Source organism: Astatotilapia calliptera, chromosome 7, assembly GCF_964374335.1.
Source record: "Astatotilapia calliptera chromosome 7, fAstCal68.1, whole genome shotgun sequence".
Classification (NCBI taxonomy): domain Eukaryota; kingdom Metazoa; phylum Chordata; class Actinopteri; order Cichliformes; family Cichlidae; genus Astatotilapia; species Astatotilapia calliptera.
Window position 1 is genome coordinate 16947893 of NC_137428.1, and position 18460 is coordinate 16966352.

An 18460-nucleotide genomic window follows, 5' to 3' on the forward strand; every position below is an offset into this window, starting at 1 on the left:
TAGTTTGTGTAGTTGCAACTCTTTATCTGCTATTTGTGTGTTGTAAAAAGTGAGTGTAAAATCTGAATTTAACAGGATAACAGCCGATTATTCCTAATTTAAATGAGTTGTCTGTCCATGTCAGTCATAGTCTTTTTACCGACAATGCGAAAGGTTAAAAAGCCATTTGGCTCAGTCTCGCCTACAGTCTTGTGAATGCTGTTGTCTACGCATGTCTTTTAACTTCATCTTTTGTGAATATATGCACAAAACAAGCCCTTCTGAACATGTTTTCTTCTGGAGTTATCAGTTTGTTGAAAAGAGTCTGTTCTTTCCAGCTGGCTAGTTATTATTTTTTGAATTATTGTTGCCTGTAAATCTGCTTTAGTTTGATTTCTGCTGCTATATCAGCCAAATATGTATGTTTGTGTACAGCTATCAAGGAATGCCAGGGCCTCCATCGGGTGTTATGATGAGTTTTGTGCCGGTAGCTGTTCTGGTGATAGTTCCAGTTTTTGCAAAAACACTGAAGGGTTTTGGAGGCAGGCCCATCCAATTTTCTCACCCAAAACTTCTGGCGACTGCTGGTTTCTACACAGCATTTATATCTGTGGCTTCTGCTGTAAGATATGGCTTTGTCTCTGAAATGAGAACCCAGTGTAATGTGCTACTGGTTGTGCTAAATATGCAGTGGTAATATTGCTGAACACTGTGTCTCTAATGGCAAATTTGTAGGATAGTAAAAGCTACGAAGAGTGTAATACAGCTGGGAATATAGCAATAGTTTAATATTTTAAGAAATACTTGCTTCCACCTTTATGCAGGGAGTTTTGTTGGAGAATTTGCTAGGAAGATTGATCCCACACTTGTATGTGTAACCAACTTCTGTTATTTTGAGACAGGAAAGAGTCAGACTCTGATTTCCATCTTGCTTTCTCTCTTCAAAAGGCTGCAGTTTACTTTTTATGTTTCTGTTTGTGTATGAATTCCACATGTATGAACTAGGGCTGTCAATAGATTTTCACTATACAACTTTTGTAGCTAAAGTGTTCTCATTCCCACTGAATTGGATAAGCATTAGAGAATGGACGGATGGATAGACGAACAGTAACTACACAAAATACAGTTTTTAAATTATGATTTCATATATTAGGGGAAAAAACGTTATGCAAACCTAGCTCTGCCTCTGAGAAACAGTAATTTCCCCCAAGACTGAATAACTGGTTGTGCCACAATGAAGCGTTGACAATTAACATCACTGTGGAGGAACAGTTGCCCACTCTTCTATTCCACAATGGGAAGGTTCACCACTGTTCCAAGTTTTCTCTATATGTGAATAATGGCTCTCATCATGGTTCACTGCAGCTTATTATGTTTTGGGGGTTTTTTGTTTGTTTTTGTAATATTTCTGGCAAATGGAGTCAGAACTTCCCATTCTGGCAAACCTGTTCTGGGTAGGTCATTAGCTCACACATTCAAGATTCAAAGTGTTTATTGTCATGTGTCACAAGAAAAAAGGCATTTCTCTGTGCAATGAAATTCTTTCTTTGCTGTCCACCCACAGATGCCGATTAATATATACAATAGGAATAGAACAGATAAATACAAACAGTGCAAATAAATGAATGAAGACAGAAAAGGAGACAAAAATATTGAAGTGTGAAACAGAGATGTGTGCAAAAGACACATGACTTTGCTGTGGTGTTTTATGATGGGCAGCAACCATTGTTAAGTTGTAAGAAAGCTTTAGATGAGGCAGATTTTTGCTTTTAAGGTTAGTTCTAGTAGAAGTTAAACTTTATTAAACAAAATAAGTGGCAGTCACATTAGGAAGTTTTGGATGACACTAAAGTGTAATCTTTTCTGTGTGGGCATATTTGTGCACTGGAGACATTTTTATAAGATCATTTTGATCATTTCCTGTGATCTAATTTCTGAATATTTCATGATGCCTCCAGATACACCACCAGCGCTTTTCAATCAAACACCCTCTCAAAGCTGTTACAGGAATCACTTTGTGCTGGTTTAGCAGAGGCTCGCTAAACATCACACCCAAGTTTGAAATTCCTCAACTTCATCCTGAAACGAGTACTTGATAATGATCCAGAGCTTCTTCCAGACAGAGGAGCAGATACCACACACATGCGAGGTGTTCCAAAATAAAGCGAACAAAAAGGCTCGGGAACAAATATCCATACAGCTGCTTTTGATCGTGTTGTTCTTCTTGTTTTTCCTTCCTTCCTTTCATCCTCCATGAGAACCTGAGCGTTCTACAGCTGTTTCACTGTTAGCTCGGAGTGATTTGACACCTTCACTGAACATACAAACAGTCACCAGCACAAATACAGCCCACAACACTCGCTCTCTTCCTCTGTCTTCCCAACGCAAACACTTGCTAGCACACTAACAGAAACCACAAAGGTACAATGCTGCTTAGTAGAGGGGATTTACTCAGACAGTCATACTTTTTCTTACATTTGTATAAACATGCCAACATTTACTGAGCATTTGGTCCACGGAAATGTTTTGGCTTTGCGTATTTTGACACCTTTCCTGTTCTTTTTGTTTGACGTTTTTCTCATCCATTTGGTCTGCTCTGACACAGGGACTGTGAAATGTTTTATCAGCTGTATAACGCTTAACTGATTAGAAAGCACCTATAGTGAGCTCGAGTTTGCCAGTTTATTTTTGATTTAATATATAAATATCAAGAACTTTGTGCTATGGGCCAGAAAATCAACAAAATGGATTTTATGTATCATTTATTGCAGCTTCCTGTAAGCAGACTGTTGCTGGGGCCTGTAAACAAAGCCAACTGGCTTCCACTTCATTACCACAGATGTGCTATGTAAGGTACTCCTGATGTGAACACGGGAGTGTCTATGTTGGAAGCACTGGTGTTTAAATTGCTATTGCCATGGTAACAAACAGTTATTGTGGGTAGCAGCCACATGTTTTTTGTGACTATGGAGAAATGCATTAAAAATCTTATTAGCTAAACAAAAAACAAAAAAACACAAACAGCTGCACAAACACATGTCTGATACACGTATGTTGTTATCTGAGGTTTGGTATTATTCAGATGATCCACCTTTTGACTAATCAGCAAAACTGCAGACATGCTAAAAGGAAATATTGATTTAGACATAAAGCTGGGAACGTTGTGGTTAAAGTGCAAATGCAAAGCCATATAGTGTGCAACATGAGCGAGTGTTTCAATGGATCTGCTCTCTGTCCTTCCATGGCTTAGGGACGTAATAAGGAACAAACTTAATACGCATTTCTAAAACAAAATCAACACCTGCTCAGTTACTAAACTAATAATCTCTGTAAGCTAATATTTGTGTATGAACATGTAAAACCTGTTGGCAGGCAACATAAGGTTATGGTATTGGAAGCTTTCTGGTTTGGGTTTGTGGTGAGCTTGTAGCTCATCATCTATAGTCCAGTAAAGTTTGAGCGGGCTGTGGCTCCATGAAAGTAAGCAGTCCTTGGCGAGAGCACATTTGCCAGAATGCAACGTCTAAATCACTGGCCCAAAGTCTTGGCCTGAATATCCACAAAATTTACCAGAAGCACCAAAATATTGTCTGTCATCACACCCATCCATTCTTTTACTGTGAGCTTTGGGTTTTCCTCAAAGTGTGTGGTACAACTAGGTCTGTGGGCCACTCGTGCTTGTGCTGTTATTGATTCTTAAGCCAAGTGCAGAGAAGAGTGAGGTTTTAACGTAAAAAGCGCTAAAGTGAAACTAAGTGTTAAAACAATGAAACGTGTCCGCTGCAGCCACTTTTTGTTCTTTTCATACTATATTTTGTTTTCACATTTCTCCCATTTCCAGTGAACTCCGCTGTCACTCCATTCTCTAATCAGTATTTGGCAGATGCTTACATTATCCGTTCAACCTTCAGGTTTGCTGTCATTGGCTTGAACCATAACCAGGTGTGTTCTTCATGTTGATTTTTCATGCCAACAAAGATAACATTAACTGCCAGTGTTACTAGACTTCTCATATTAGTCAACAGATCCTGGATAATGGTTAACTGAGAATTGGATCTAGATTTCCTGTTCTCTGCATGGCACACTGCTTACAGTCCCACTATCAGATAGATTTTTAAAAGGCCAAATCTCACTCAGACATGACTGACAGATATCACTACAAATGGAAAGCAAAAAGCTTCAGAGATTGTCTTTTGGGTCCCTGAAAAGGAACCCCAATGAAAATTCTCCAGGAGTGAATTGGTTTAGAAGTGCTGCTTACACGGCGTTGCATTTGAAAGCACAGATCTATGATTGATTGCTTTCACAGACATGTCAGCTATGCCTCTGTAGGAGTAACATTAAGAGTAAAATTATCTATAGTGTCTTTATATTCATGCTATCAGACCATCACACGCTTTGGATTGAAGGTCTTTTGAGTAGTCGCCCCGGAGTCACTGTTAGCGTTTGGCTATCAGGACACATTTATTAGCCTATACCAAATCGCTGCTTAATGAAAGTGCAGCTCTTTTTAAAAAACAGATGTTAATGACAGCATCTCTATTTTATGGTCAGCCATACTGAAACACAAGATATGCCATCACAAAAAAAGTGTCTTTGTTTTTTAAGTTAGTTTTCAGCGTTTCTAAATCGGCAAAATCATCACCATTGGGTACATTAGGTATGACAGAGACACTCTTGTTTCTATTGGTATACAATGTACTCACAATTCGAAGTTTTTAACTCCGGATCCGAGCTGGCTGAGTGAGATCTTGAGGGAGAACAAAGGACAGCCTCAAGGGAAACGGGCCGGCGTCAGGAACAGGCTGAGAGCTCGTGCACACCGCACACCTCTGCCTAGCATCCTGCTCGCCAACGTCCAGTCACTGGAGAACAAGCTTGATGACCTCAGGGCCAGGATAAAGTTCCAGAGAGACATTCGGGACTGCAATCTCCTCTGCTTCACCGAGACATGGCTGAACCCAGCGGTGCCGGACCACGCCATCCAGCCGGTCGAGTTCTTCTCGGTTCACCGCATGGACAGGACACGGGACTCGGGGAAGTCAAGGGGAGGCGGCGTGTGTTTAATGGTGAACAACAATTGGTGCAACAGTGCGAACGTTGTTCCTCTCACACGCTCCTGCACACCAAATCTGGAACTACTGTCCATCATGTGTCGTCCTTTTTATCTACCTCGAGAATTTACATCGGTCATTATAAGTGCCGTTTATATTCCACCACAAGCGGACATGGTCACCGCCTTATGCGAGCTGCATGAGGCACTCACACAGCACCAGACGGGGGACTTTAATAGTGCCAACCTCAAACGCGCAGCGCCGAACTTTTATCAACACATCACCTGCCCCACTAGAGGTGAAAGGACACTGGACCACTGCTACACTACGGTCAAGGACGGCTACAAGGTACAATCCCGCCCCCCGTTTGGCAAATCCGATCACGCCGCCATCCTCCTCATGCCAAAATACAAACAAAGGCTGAAACAGGAAGTTCCGGTTCAGAGGAAGGTTGTGCGCTGGACGGATCAATCAGTGGCCGCGTTACAGGACGCACTCGACGACGCAGACTGGGACATGTTCAGAAACCGCTCCGATGATGATGTCAACGTGTTTACGGAAGCGGTTGTGGGATTCATCGGGAAACTAGCGGATGATACCGTGGAGACAAAGACTATCACAACGTTTCCCAACCAGAAGCCGTGGGTGGATAAAACCATCCGCGACGCTCTGAGATCCCGCACCACTGCCTACAACACGGGACTCATGACGGGGAACATGGACCCGTACAAAGCCGCGTCATATAACGTGCGGAAGGCGGTGAAAGAGGCGAAGCAGCGCTACGGGAGGAAACTAGAGTCACAACTCCAACAGAGTGACTCTAGGAGCCTGTGGCGGGGACTAAGGACAATAACGGACTATAAAGCACCAACAACCGGTATGACGAACGCGGCCGTGACTCTGGCAGACGAGCTGAACACTTTCTATGCTCGCTTCGAGGCTGCAGCTAAGGAAGGACTCCAACGATGCTAGTGCTAGCGGCGCTAACGGCTGCAGACAGGAAGATACTGCCAGCACCGGAAACGTGGTCGTCATCTCCGAGCATGAAGTAAGGAGAGCCTTCAAGAGAGTGAACACCAGGAAAGCAGCAGGACCAGACGGCATCCCAGGTCGTATCCTCAGAGACTGCGCATACCAGCTAGCTCCTGTGTTCACTGAGATATTCAACATCTCCTTATCTCAGTCGGTGATCCCCACATGCTTCAAAGAGTCCATCATTGTTCCTGTCCCGAAGAAACCCCACCCTGCTTCTCTCAATGACTATCGCCCTGTAGCCCTCACCTCAGTAGTGATGAAGTGCTTTGAACGCCTGGTCAGAGACTTCATCATTTCCTCACTACCAGACACACTGGACCCACTACAGTTCGCTTACCGTCCAAATCGTTCCACAGACGATGTCATCTCTCATCTCCTCCACACATCACTTACTCACTTGGACACTAGAAGGGGGAATTATGTTAAAATGCTCTTCATAGACTACAGCTCTGCATTTAATACCATAATTCCCTCCAGACTCAGCTCATCTATGTGTCAGTGGATCTCCAACTTCCTAACTGGCAGACCATAGTCAGTAAGGATGGGCGGACATGTCTCAGCCTCCACCACTCTCAGCACTGGAGCCCCCCAGGGGTGTGTTCTGAGCCCCCTGCTGTACTCTTTGCACACATATGACTGTGTGGCCACTACCAGCTCCACCACCATCATCAAGTTTGCTGACGACACCGTCGTGGTGGGCCTGGGGCCTGTTCTTCGTACCGCGCTGAGTTAGCTGGATGAGATTGTTGACGATTTCGCGTGATCCTGGATCGTTCGGTTCCCCGAAGCCCATCCGGGACTTGCTGTCATAGCAACAGAGCCGTAAGCGTAAACCTGCTGGGGAGCAGGTTTACTTTATGTAAACAGGATTAGATCGCGGCCACGCAGGTATGTCCGCGTCATTCATACGAAAGCAACAGCGATATTCCACCACTGTTTCACCATAAATAAATAACATCAATGTAACTAAAGATAATGCAGCACTTGATCCTTTTATTGATGTCACACAGATACATACAGGTCATTTCCTAAAAAAGCGAAATGTACTATTAATATTCTATTACATGTATGTGATTATTACAGATGTAATTCATATTTCAGAGTAGTAATTGTAAATTACTTCGTGTAATCAAGATGAGAGACCACGGCTATAAAAGCGAAGGTGGATTTGGGAAGTCTGTCGCAGCCATGTCCTGTCCATTTACGCGAGCAACCCATTGCGGAAGGTGCAAGATTGATAAGGAGAGTTTTCAGAATTCAGCGTATATTGCGGGACAGACAGGATCCTTTAGCTCAGCGCGACAGTGTGCTCATAGAGAGATATTGATTTTCCCGTGAGGGTATTATTCACTTAACCAACTTGTTGACGAGGGGGTGCAGGACCACCACCTGTCTTTTTTTTTGCTCTGCCCTTTTCTTGGTTGCTGTTATGAACAAACAAACAGAGTATTCCAGGGTCTCTTTCCAAGAGACGACAAGCAATATAAGTGATAAATATTACCATTCTGTAGAATATTCTTATATTTCACTTTTACTTGTTCCCATGTTCTAGTGGGTCCTGTTGTGGCTCTAATGTGAAAGGGGATATAATATAACATATTATAATATAATATAATGTAATGTAATATTGGATAATATGGTGTGATATGATAAATCTACCCTACCGCCTACTGGTGTTGGCCAGAGGGGCCGATGGCGCAATATGGCAGCCTGGCTTCTGTCAGTCTGCCCCAGGGCAGCTGTGGCTACAACCGTAGCTGCCTCCACCAGTGTGTGAATGTGAGAGTGAATGAATAGTGGCATTGTAAAGCGCTTTGGGTGCCTTGAAAAGCGCTATATAAATCCACTCCATTATTATTGTTATTATTGAATTACTTACGAGTTTGATTTGTCAGCAACTTTCTGCCAGCCCTCTCTCCTTGCTTTTGCAGCCTTTGCAGTGTTCCCTTGCGTTTTAATTAAACTCTGAAACTCCTGAAATCCCTCACTCAAGAGTTCTTGCTCTGCTGCCGAAAAATACCGAGCGCGCTCCTTCGACATTTTCGCCGACCAATCAAAGGGTTGCCGATCAATGTTTCTACTATCGATGCGTAGCCCCTGTTGGGCCACCCAGTGATCTCACATTACTTCATCCAGCTATACTAATCGTCAACAACAGGTGTGTTCGGGGAACCGGAATAGCGAGCTCAGAGTTAGCGCGATGATTTGGTCTTGGATGTTTCATTTGATCTTGGATGTAGTAAGCGACGTACGAAGCACAGGGCCCTGATCTCTGATATTTCTTCATACATTCTTATATATTTCTATACTGTGTATTGTGTTATTTGTTGTACAGTTATTTTATTTTCAACTTTAATTTATATATTTTATCTTATTCTTTCCCAGTTAAATTTACCCTTCAGTCTAATTTGTGTTGTACAGTTATTTCACTTTTTAACTTTAATTTTTATATTTTATTTTATTCCTTCCTAGTTAAATTTACCCATTTTAATTTTCATATTTATTCATTTATTCTTATTCATAGCCTTTTCATTTTTTCTTTAGGTCACGAACAGTTGTCTAAGCATTTCACTGCATATCGTACTGTGTATGACTGTGTACGTGACAAATAAAATTTGAATTTGAAAGTGCGACTCCAGCAGTAATTTAGCCTCTGGCTGTGTCTGTCCAAGCCGTCTGATTCACTTTCATTCCCACATACATTGTTGTTGTTGTAAGAAGCAGAAGAAGAAAAGATTTGACTGTTTGTCTAGACATTTATGTGTGTGGATGCTGAACTTTAAGAAATCTATCTGAAGAACGGGAAATGTAGACAGAAAATTATCTGAGATTTATTCACATGGACGCAGTTTTCGTGTACAGGAAGAAAAACATCATCCACAGAGCACCATAATCCATCACAATAAGCTCAGCACTGTTATTGGGTTTTCTTTTTGTGTTTTTTATTTGTTTATTGCAGCTGAGCTTCTTTCATAGCACGCAAAGATGTTATGCTCTGTCTACTGTCAATCACGACACCCGCAGACATAAAAAATATATATAATCCTTCAAGTCACCTGACAAATAAACACAGGTATTATAAAAAATGCTCATTAAGAAAGGTGGTTATTCTTATAATAGAAATGACTCTTTTCACACAATATCAACTGTAAGACTCTCTGCTTGCATTTACTACATAAATAAAGTAAGAAAGACAACAAAATCTGGGAATGCCTCTTTGACCTCCCAAGCAGTGCAGGTCACTGCTAGCAGCTGTTTATTGATGTGAGATTACTAGCGGAGAAATCCGAGCCCGTTTTTCCTCGGCATAATTTAGAAGCATCACGAACCTCCCCATATGGAGCCAGTATGTGCAAACAGAAACAAATACAGGCTTTTTCTTTTACCCGTAGTATTATTTTTGTCCAGTTATACAAGTACATGTACTTTCTTCCCCCACTGATCTGGTGGGGAATCCCGAGAGCTTGAGAGAGTTTGAGTTTGTATGCGTGTTTTCTGCTGCTTCACTGCTGCTTTGATTGACACTTTTCATATTAGTCTCCGGTCTCTTTGGCTGAGTGCCGTGCCAGTAAAGTCTCTCCAAGTGTTTTTAAAGGATCAGTCAGAAAATCTGCCTTCCTCAGTTTATAATCCCTGTGAAGCATTGTGGAAATGTGTTGGGAGGCTGTCGTTTCCTTCTTTTATGTTTCTATAAAAGTGGTGTGAGGACAAATAAGTTATCTCACTGCACATTTGTGTGGAAGGCCCTGCTCTTTATTTTCTTTTACTAAGCACAATTCATTGAATTTCTTCAGATTCACTGGAAACACCACTAACCTGTTCTCTATACTTTTGCCAGTCCACTGCTCTGCTCTTCCCCATGTGCTGAAAATACGTACTTGCTTTCAGTCTTGCTGTTGAGTCCACTCGTTGTCCAACTGCTTCTACGTGCGCTTTCCAAAATAGACTCCTGTTACTATCCTTCCTACATTTTAACTCACTTCTTTGAAAGTGATTAAAACATCTGGGAATGAAATGTTCGGCTCTGGTGATGTTTAACACAGCTGCATACATTCAGTAATGTTCTGGTTCAACTCCGTCACTTTGACCTGTTTTGTAAAAATACATGATGAAAGCAGTTTTTTGCTTCCTCAGGTCAATTATTTATAATTGCGAGTTTCTTATAAGCACCATGCTCATTAAAGGCTCTCTATTGTTGTTGGAACTGATAGCAATCATAGTATGTTATGCACAGAATTTTGTATAGTTGTATATTATTCTGTATATATATATTTTTGGGTGTGTCAAGGAAACAATTAGTCCCAAATATAATTTACTAAAACTTGATGCTGTGGTACTGTACAGAAGTCATGAATTATCCCTCTTCTCTTTAAAAAATGTTTCCAAGGAGACAGACTTTCTTCTTTTTCTTCTCGGGCTTTTTTTGTACCTGCCCATTGCACAGAAATGTTTCTTAAGCCACTTAACTCAAGGGATGAACCAGTGTTGTGTCTACACGTATCCAGTAGGGGTGCAACGATACACAAAATTCACGGTTCGGTTCGATACTTTGGTGTCACGGTTCGATATTTTTTTGATACAAAAAAATGTTCATGCCTTTTTAATTTGTCATTTATTAAAATTCTAAATATATATTTTAACTCAAACTTACAGTTTTTAAATTTAATTTTGCTGAAACAACAAAGTAATAAAAAAAAATCTATCTGATCGAGAAATCACTCACATTTGGAAAAGAGACTTTATTACAGAGAAATGTCTCTTTCCAAAATAAAAGCTATACTATACGCTTCTTCTGGGCTATATTCTCAGCAGCATATTAAACATATCAGGTCCCCATAAGGAGAATCATGTGCTAACGGCTGTCTAAATGACTCGGGTAAAGTTAGTAGCATGCTTGTTGTTTTTGTCTACTTCCACTTGTCTTTGCACTAGGATGATGTCAGCATAAATGTGCAGTCATATTCGTTGTGTTCCCACTAGTGCTGTCAGCGTTAATCTCGTTGAAATGACGTTAAAGCCACAACACGGCAAATCTCCGTTAACGAGCTACCGCGGATCGCCTCGTGCGTGGGGCTGGACGGCCAACACGTTAACGAGCTAACTGCGCTAACGCACTAGTTCCCACCCATGTAATTGAGCATTGCGTGGCACATCCAACATACTGTTTTACTTTAGTCCATGATGTGCTTACCTTCAGGGTCATACGTCACATGAAAACCAAAATAGTTCCAAACGCCAGATCTGAATGAGGGTGGGGGAGGTTCAATTTGCCATGTTGCAACGAGAGCTTAGCTTCTATCTCGCTAGCTTGCCCTGCGCTCAATGAATCTGCATTCGACTACTCTGCCTAGGCTGCACTGTCGAGCCCAGATCAACTGAGCGCTCAACACAGACAACATCGTCAGAAGGAAAGTTGATAAAATAATTTAAAAATTTTGTATTGTTCGATACATATGCGTACCGAACCGAAAGCACTGTATCGAACGGTTCAACATCGATACGAGTATTGTTGCACCCCTAGTAACCAGTGTTGGTCAAGCTACTTGAAAAAAGTAATCAGTAACTAAATACTAATTACTTCCCAAAAAAGTAATCCTGTTACTTTACTGATTACTTATTTTCAAAAGCAATTAGTTACTTAGTTACTTTTTAAAACATGATTTATCCCCTGAATAGGTAATAAAACGATAGATCTTTCAGCCCAATTCTACTTTTTCTGCATAAGCCATCATATAAAATGTAATCAAATGAAAAAGTCTCTTTTCAAAACTTGTTTTATTAGTTTCAATCTTTTAACTTTATGCATCAAGCAAAAATTAAATTATATGCAACATTCTCTGACTGGAAGAAATTTGTTTAACATTTAAACCTATTTTCTGCATATTCCAGCACATAAAATAAAATATTTTTTTGTGTTTACAGTCACTCTTTCAAATAGATGCAAGTAAAACACAGCAGAAAATAAATAAAATCAAAGACTCAGCGGTCCTGTTGCTCTATTTTCACCTGTATAGCAGGAGTGGGCAGACGGAGGTTTGCCCTGGTGCAGGTGTGCCGCAGCAGTCAGTGGAAGTTTCTCTGTGAATTTCACATTCCAGTGGCAGCGTATTTGGTGCTTCCTTGGACGTTTAGGGTTTTTTTCGCTGTACAAAGAAGTTTTCTTCCCACGCAGTGAACAGCGGACACTAATGTTTTTGTCACTTTTTATGGAATCAAACTCAAAGTAAGATCAGTACTTCCACGCTTTAAACGCTGCACGGTCATACTCTCTCCTGCACTCGATATATGATCCATTTTTGATCTGCACACAGCTGTTGCCACGAACGTCGCACTCGCTTACGTCATTGTCATGAGACACTCGCAAAAAAATCACGGTTTTAGTAACGCAGTAACGCAGCGTGCTTACGGGAAAGTAACAGTAATCTAATTACCTTTTTTGCAATAGTAATCCCTTACTTTACTCGTTACTCGAAAAAAGTAATCGGATTACAGTAACTGCCCATCTCTGCACGTAACAGACAAAATACCACTTTTTAATTGTATCTTTGGGCACTTTGTTGCTAGCAGCCTGTCACAAAAACATATAATTTGTTCTCATTTGTTTAGCTAAATTTATGAAAATCGCCAAAGATAACACAGTTTGAAAAGAATAAAATGATATTTTTGCTCCAACAATGAGATTCCAAAAAGCCTTTAGCCATAAACTTGGCATATCTCAGAATGATGTGCCTAAGAAATTTCAGGCTGTGTTGAAGAAAAAAGATGGTTATATTGAATATTGATTTCTATATTTCCATTCCACTTATTTATGGTTGCACATGTTTTAATAAATCAGTGTACCATATAACCATATAAAAATGTTGACCAATTAGAACCCTACAAACAATAACACTTGCAGAGTCTGCGATCAGCAAAGGGGATAAAGGCCACACCTTTGACACTGCGAGGCAAAATCCTAATTTTCATCCACATGTAAACAGCGAAACAGCGTCTCTGAATATCTTCATGTGGAAAAAGTTTTTCAAAAGCTTCATTTTGAGCAACATAAAACACCACATATGGACAAAATTCCACTGAAAAAGCTTCATTTTCCAAAATGTGTACCTGTGTAAGTTTGGACAGGGCTCGAATATTACTGGTCTTTACAGTGATCTCTCAAAAAACTAATAATCCATTAAAATAAACATAATAAAGTTTATAATATTCATTTCCTCTTATTTTCTCCTCTACTTGGCATTGCTGCGTATTGTTCATGTTTTCCATCTGTCTCTTCTGAAGTTGGTAGTGCTTCAAATAAACTGGTCATCCAGGATGTCCACAAAACAACCCTTTCATTCAATAAATTAACATAGATATCGAGCTGTTGGGATGAATTTAGAGAACTGTGGTTTGTCTCATGCTTTGTACTCACACACGAGGTTATCAATCTCTAGGTTGTGTAACACTCTTCAGATCTGGTGCTTAATCACGTCATGTAATGCTGAAATAAATGAATACAGATGGCACATCCTTAAAATAGGCAGAGACAAATTGCGTTAAACAGATACTTATAAAACCTAGTTTTTACAAGAATATTCGTCAATAGTCGACAGCTTTCTTGCATTTATCAAACCAGCTTTTATTTTTTTACTCTAAGCTTGTTCCATGACATTTATAACCTTTCATTTTTTTAAATGAATTATTATTATTAAATTTTTTTTTACATTTACTAACTTTAGTTTTTCAGATTAAATCTGGACTTGAACCTTTCATTTTGTTTTGAATATTAAAATGTTCACTCCTGTATAGGGCGACAGATTATTTCCCGCCTGCTGGTTTGACTGGACTCACTTGGCCCTTCAGGAGCACTCTGTGCTCGGGTCTGTTGATGTCTTTGTAATGTATCTTTGGCTCAGCATTGCGTTGTTAGGGGATGCACGAAGTAAAACTGCAGGTCAAGGCACTCCGCTTAAGTGCGAGTGAAGAATAGTCCAATTTTATGCTGGTTAGAATTGAATCTTTGGAGCAGAGCGCCTCTCGACCGCAGAGAAACGAGATGAAACCGAGCAGCGATCCTGCTCACAACTGTAATAAAAGCTGTTTTTTTGCTGTGCCTCACAAAACACCATTTAGTGTAATATAAAGACCAACCTGCGGATATGACTGGTTCACTATTCATAATTAACAACAAGGCAGCATTTTATACACTAGCTACAAATTAGTGCTTAGTGAATAGATCGGCTTCCTTTGACCATTGTTCAGACAGCCCCATTATTACATGTATTCAAATTTAGAAGCTGTATCGTACAATAACAAGGTTCACAGTGCACACAGAGATCTGCAGGCATGGTGAGAGAAGGGAAAGTGTTTATTGTCTACAGGCGGTCTGGGAAACAAGCTATAACCACGGCACACAGTCTCTGGGCTCCCACTATCATTTTATTTACTACAACAATTTCTGCTCCCTTGTGAAAGCAGTTTTCTGAGAGCAGTGCAAAGCATTATTTCATTTTTAATGGTTGCTGCTGGGGTCAGGACTGAGTACTCTTTGCATAATTATTTGTGGGCATGTTTGTATTGTTTATAGATTTTTTTTCCTGCCTGTGCTGGGCCATTCATAGCAGCGTGCTCAAGGAAATATTTTTCTTTACAGTGCATCTACTTAATGCTTTTGTTTGGGAGCTATTGATTAACAAGAGCATAATGGTTGCGTCACCGAATCGATGCCCAACTGGACAAAAGAGGCACTGAGATGGCTGTAGAAAAACATAGTAAAACATTCAGCCCAATAACCGTCAAACACTCGCTTGAGTGCATTTACTTTTTGGAACAGTGTTCTTTCATTTCCGAGGCGGTAAGTGCGCCGCAGATGTCGTAAAAGTCACATTCCGTGTGTTTGCACAGGCGAGAAAAAATAAATGGGTATGGAAACAAAGAGGCGCCGTATTTGCAGTCACCATAATTTGCACACACTGTTCGGCTCTCCCCGGCAATCTGTCACCTGAAAACATATTTGCACCTCTCTTATAGTTGGTTATTTACGGTAATGTACTTTTTCTCTTGCAACAGTGATGCACTGTATTGCCAAAACTATTCACTCACCCATCCAGATCATTGAATTCAGGTGTTCCAATCACTTCAATGGCCACAGGTGTAAAAATTAAGCACCTATGAAGACTGCTTCTACAAACATTTGTGAAAAAAGGCATCCGAAATGTATCTTTACACAAAAAAAAGAGAAATAGTACATCAAACAATGTTTCTCCATAAACATAACTCCTGTAGAGTGATGTGAGGGTTCAGCTATGCAGCAAAGTAGCTCTCCTGCCCCTGTGTTTGCATTTTTCTCTCAGCGTTTGAAGTGGGTAATATGCTTTTGGTCGAGGCCCAAAAGTCTTGATGGTAATTACCTTGTTCTTATTCTGACTCTCATAATTGTGTGCCTCCAGGGGGCCATTACAGAAGCCTCTACATCTAATTCTGTTGAAATAAAGAAAGGATAGGCTGGGAGCAATGCTGCCCAAATTTAATGTCAGGAGAAGAAAGAAATGACATATTTACTTTTGATTGCTTTAGAGGAAGACAAATGAGTTGTGTTTTTGATAAAAACGTATTTGCTAATTTGTATATAAGCCAAAGAGTTTCATCCTGATTCCAGGCAGCGATCTCAGCGAAGTTCAGAGACTGCATGCTGAAAAATATGTGGCTTGGGGTAACAGAGTTGAAGATGCTAAGATTTTCCAGGATGGACAAGATTAGACAGGATTAGACATGAGTGTATCAGAGGGACAGCTCAGGTTGAGCTGTTTGGAGACAGAGTTAGAGAGGTGAGGTTGAGATGATTTGGACATGTGCAGAGGAGGCATAGCTGATATACTGGACAGAGGATGTTGAATATGGAGCTGCCAGGCAGGAGGAAAAGAGGAAGATCACAGAGAAGATTCTTGATTGTAGTCAAGGAGGACATGCAGAGCAGGAGGATAGTGACAGGGTGAGATTGAAGCAGGTGATCTGCTGTGGGAACCCCTGAAGGGTTCAAGAAGAAGATGAAGCAGTGACAGATCTACCATGTAGCACATGTAACACTCACTAATTATCACTATTATATCTTGTGTGCTAATTCCACTTTATAACATATAGCCAGAGTCGAAATTATTGGCATTTTCCAACCTCAAATAAGCACTAGAAAACCACATGCATGAATTGCTACATCATTTAAAAACTGGATCTTGGTGTTGCTGAACCTCTTGTTGACCCTGCCACTGTGAATTTGTTTTTCAACCACCTTTAACACGAGCTGTGGAATATGAAATATGCAGCTTTATAACACAAGATAACTACAATGCATTATTTTTTCAACAGTAAAATAACTTGGGCGTCTTACATGGCTCAGCTGCTTCTGTGGATTGTATTCACTATTGTATTTAGCAGATAGCCTTGCCGTTCTTTGAAACTCATCATTTTAGTGAGCTGATGCCGTAGCCTGAAGAGCATGGGACTGTGGTGTATTATAGACTCTGTGTTCTTTGTGCTTCTCTGGTATGTTTTGGATCAATACCATTTTGAAAAAGGTGATGTTTGACTTTGTAAGCCTACTTAACCTTCATTGTCATTTTACTTTTGTCGTGAGATTGAGGCTGAAAAGATTCTCGCAAAGGTGAACGGAGCCTCTCCTGCTGATTCCTTTCTTCAGGTTGTTGTGCTAAGCTAAGCTAATAAAATGCTTGCTGAAGCCTGAAATTTCTTGGCAGGAAATCAGAGTCATGTGTTACGCAGGGTCTAGTTTACTGTATAGCAGCTGTATAACACAACATAACCACAATGCATTCTTTTTTTTAACAGTAAAATAACTTGGACGCCCTGCATGTCTCAGCTGTTTCAAAACCTGATAATTATAGGTGTTACCTATAATTAGGTAAGGCCAACTGCTTTCAAGTATGCAGTTCTCAAGATGACTGACAAGTACTCAGGTAGATACTTGATCAGTGGGTGGAGCAGTAACCGCAAATGTTATTACACTGAAACCAATTGCAGCTTAAGGTTTTCTTTCAAGTCTCCACATCAAAAGACAGTGACAGATATGTTCCATTTAAGGAAAAGAAGCGGCCCTCAATGCGCTGGCAACTTCTGTGCACTAAGGAAACATGTATTCTCCAAGTGGTTGGCAAGCGGTTGCTGAAAGTTGCTGGCAGTTGGGTGAAAATGGTTGCAAAGTGGGTGCCACACTAAAAGCCTCCTTGTTTGGTTGGTATCATATTGCCACGGTTGACTGCATGAAAGACCCAGACTTGTCTGCAAACACTCACTAACTGACAACCTTCAAAGTAAAAGTACTATTTAGTGAGAATCTGATGAGCGCAAACAAGTCAGTGTCTTTCATGGAAACTACAGGCAGCCATGGCAATCTGCTAGGACCGTAAACAATCAAAAGAGGGTTTTTGGAGCAGTACTGTATACCTCTTAGCAAATAATCTACCAAATGACAACAACCAACTACCTCCAGTAAACACTCGCCACCCTGTCCTCAAAGTACATGTTTTTCTCTGGCGAGTACCTTGGTAACGCATCCCATGTTTGGATACAACTCAAGAGAGATTTTGGCCCCTCTTGTTTACAGAACTCTAAATCCTTTAGGTTCCTTGGCTTGGTAACTTGGTAACCTGAAACTTCAACATTCATTTTGTTGGAAATGAATAAACTTACAATTCAGCTACATGTAGCTAACATGACATCACCCACTGGTTAGTGAATCCTACTGTAAAGCCTTCAGCTTTATAGATAAAACTTAATTAGGAGGGGTACATCTGGCAGTGCAACTAAAGGCACAGCACCCTCAGATGTGCAACAATGTGTCTTGACAGTAGCCACAGCCTTAAACATACCTCTAAGTGGACGCAGAGTCCAGTCCAATGAGTGAACCTCATTTTGTATTCAGTATGATTTTAAGCTAGTGATGGAGAATGATAAATTCATCCTTATAAAAATTTTTTATTGAGATCAAAAAATCAAGAAAAATGAAGGGTTGTTTTACCATACACACTCAGAAATTAAAGTACAGAAATGTACCTATAGGGGTACAATGTCTTGTCACTGGGGTGGTACCCTCTAAGGTACCGTTCTGTACCCTAAACTGTGGGTACTGATTTGTACTCTTGTAATTTGTACCTTTTACACGTCAAACCTGTACTTTAAAGGGCAAAGTTGTACCCTTAGTATAAAGTACAAAAAAGAACCCTTAAAAGGAGTACAAAAATGTCTTTCTAAAGGTTCAGTATCTACACACAGATTTCCTATATTTTTCCTCTCAAGATTTGAAAAATTGAAGATACAAAGTCAAAAATACTTGTCACATTTATTACCTTCTTAAATACATTGCTTAACTGTTACATACAAACTGTTATCAACAGAGTATG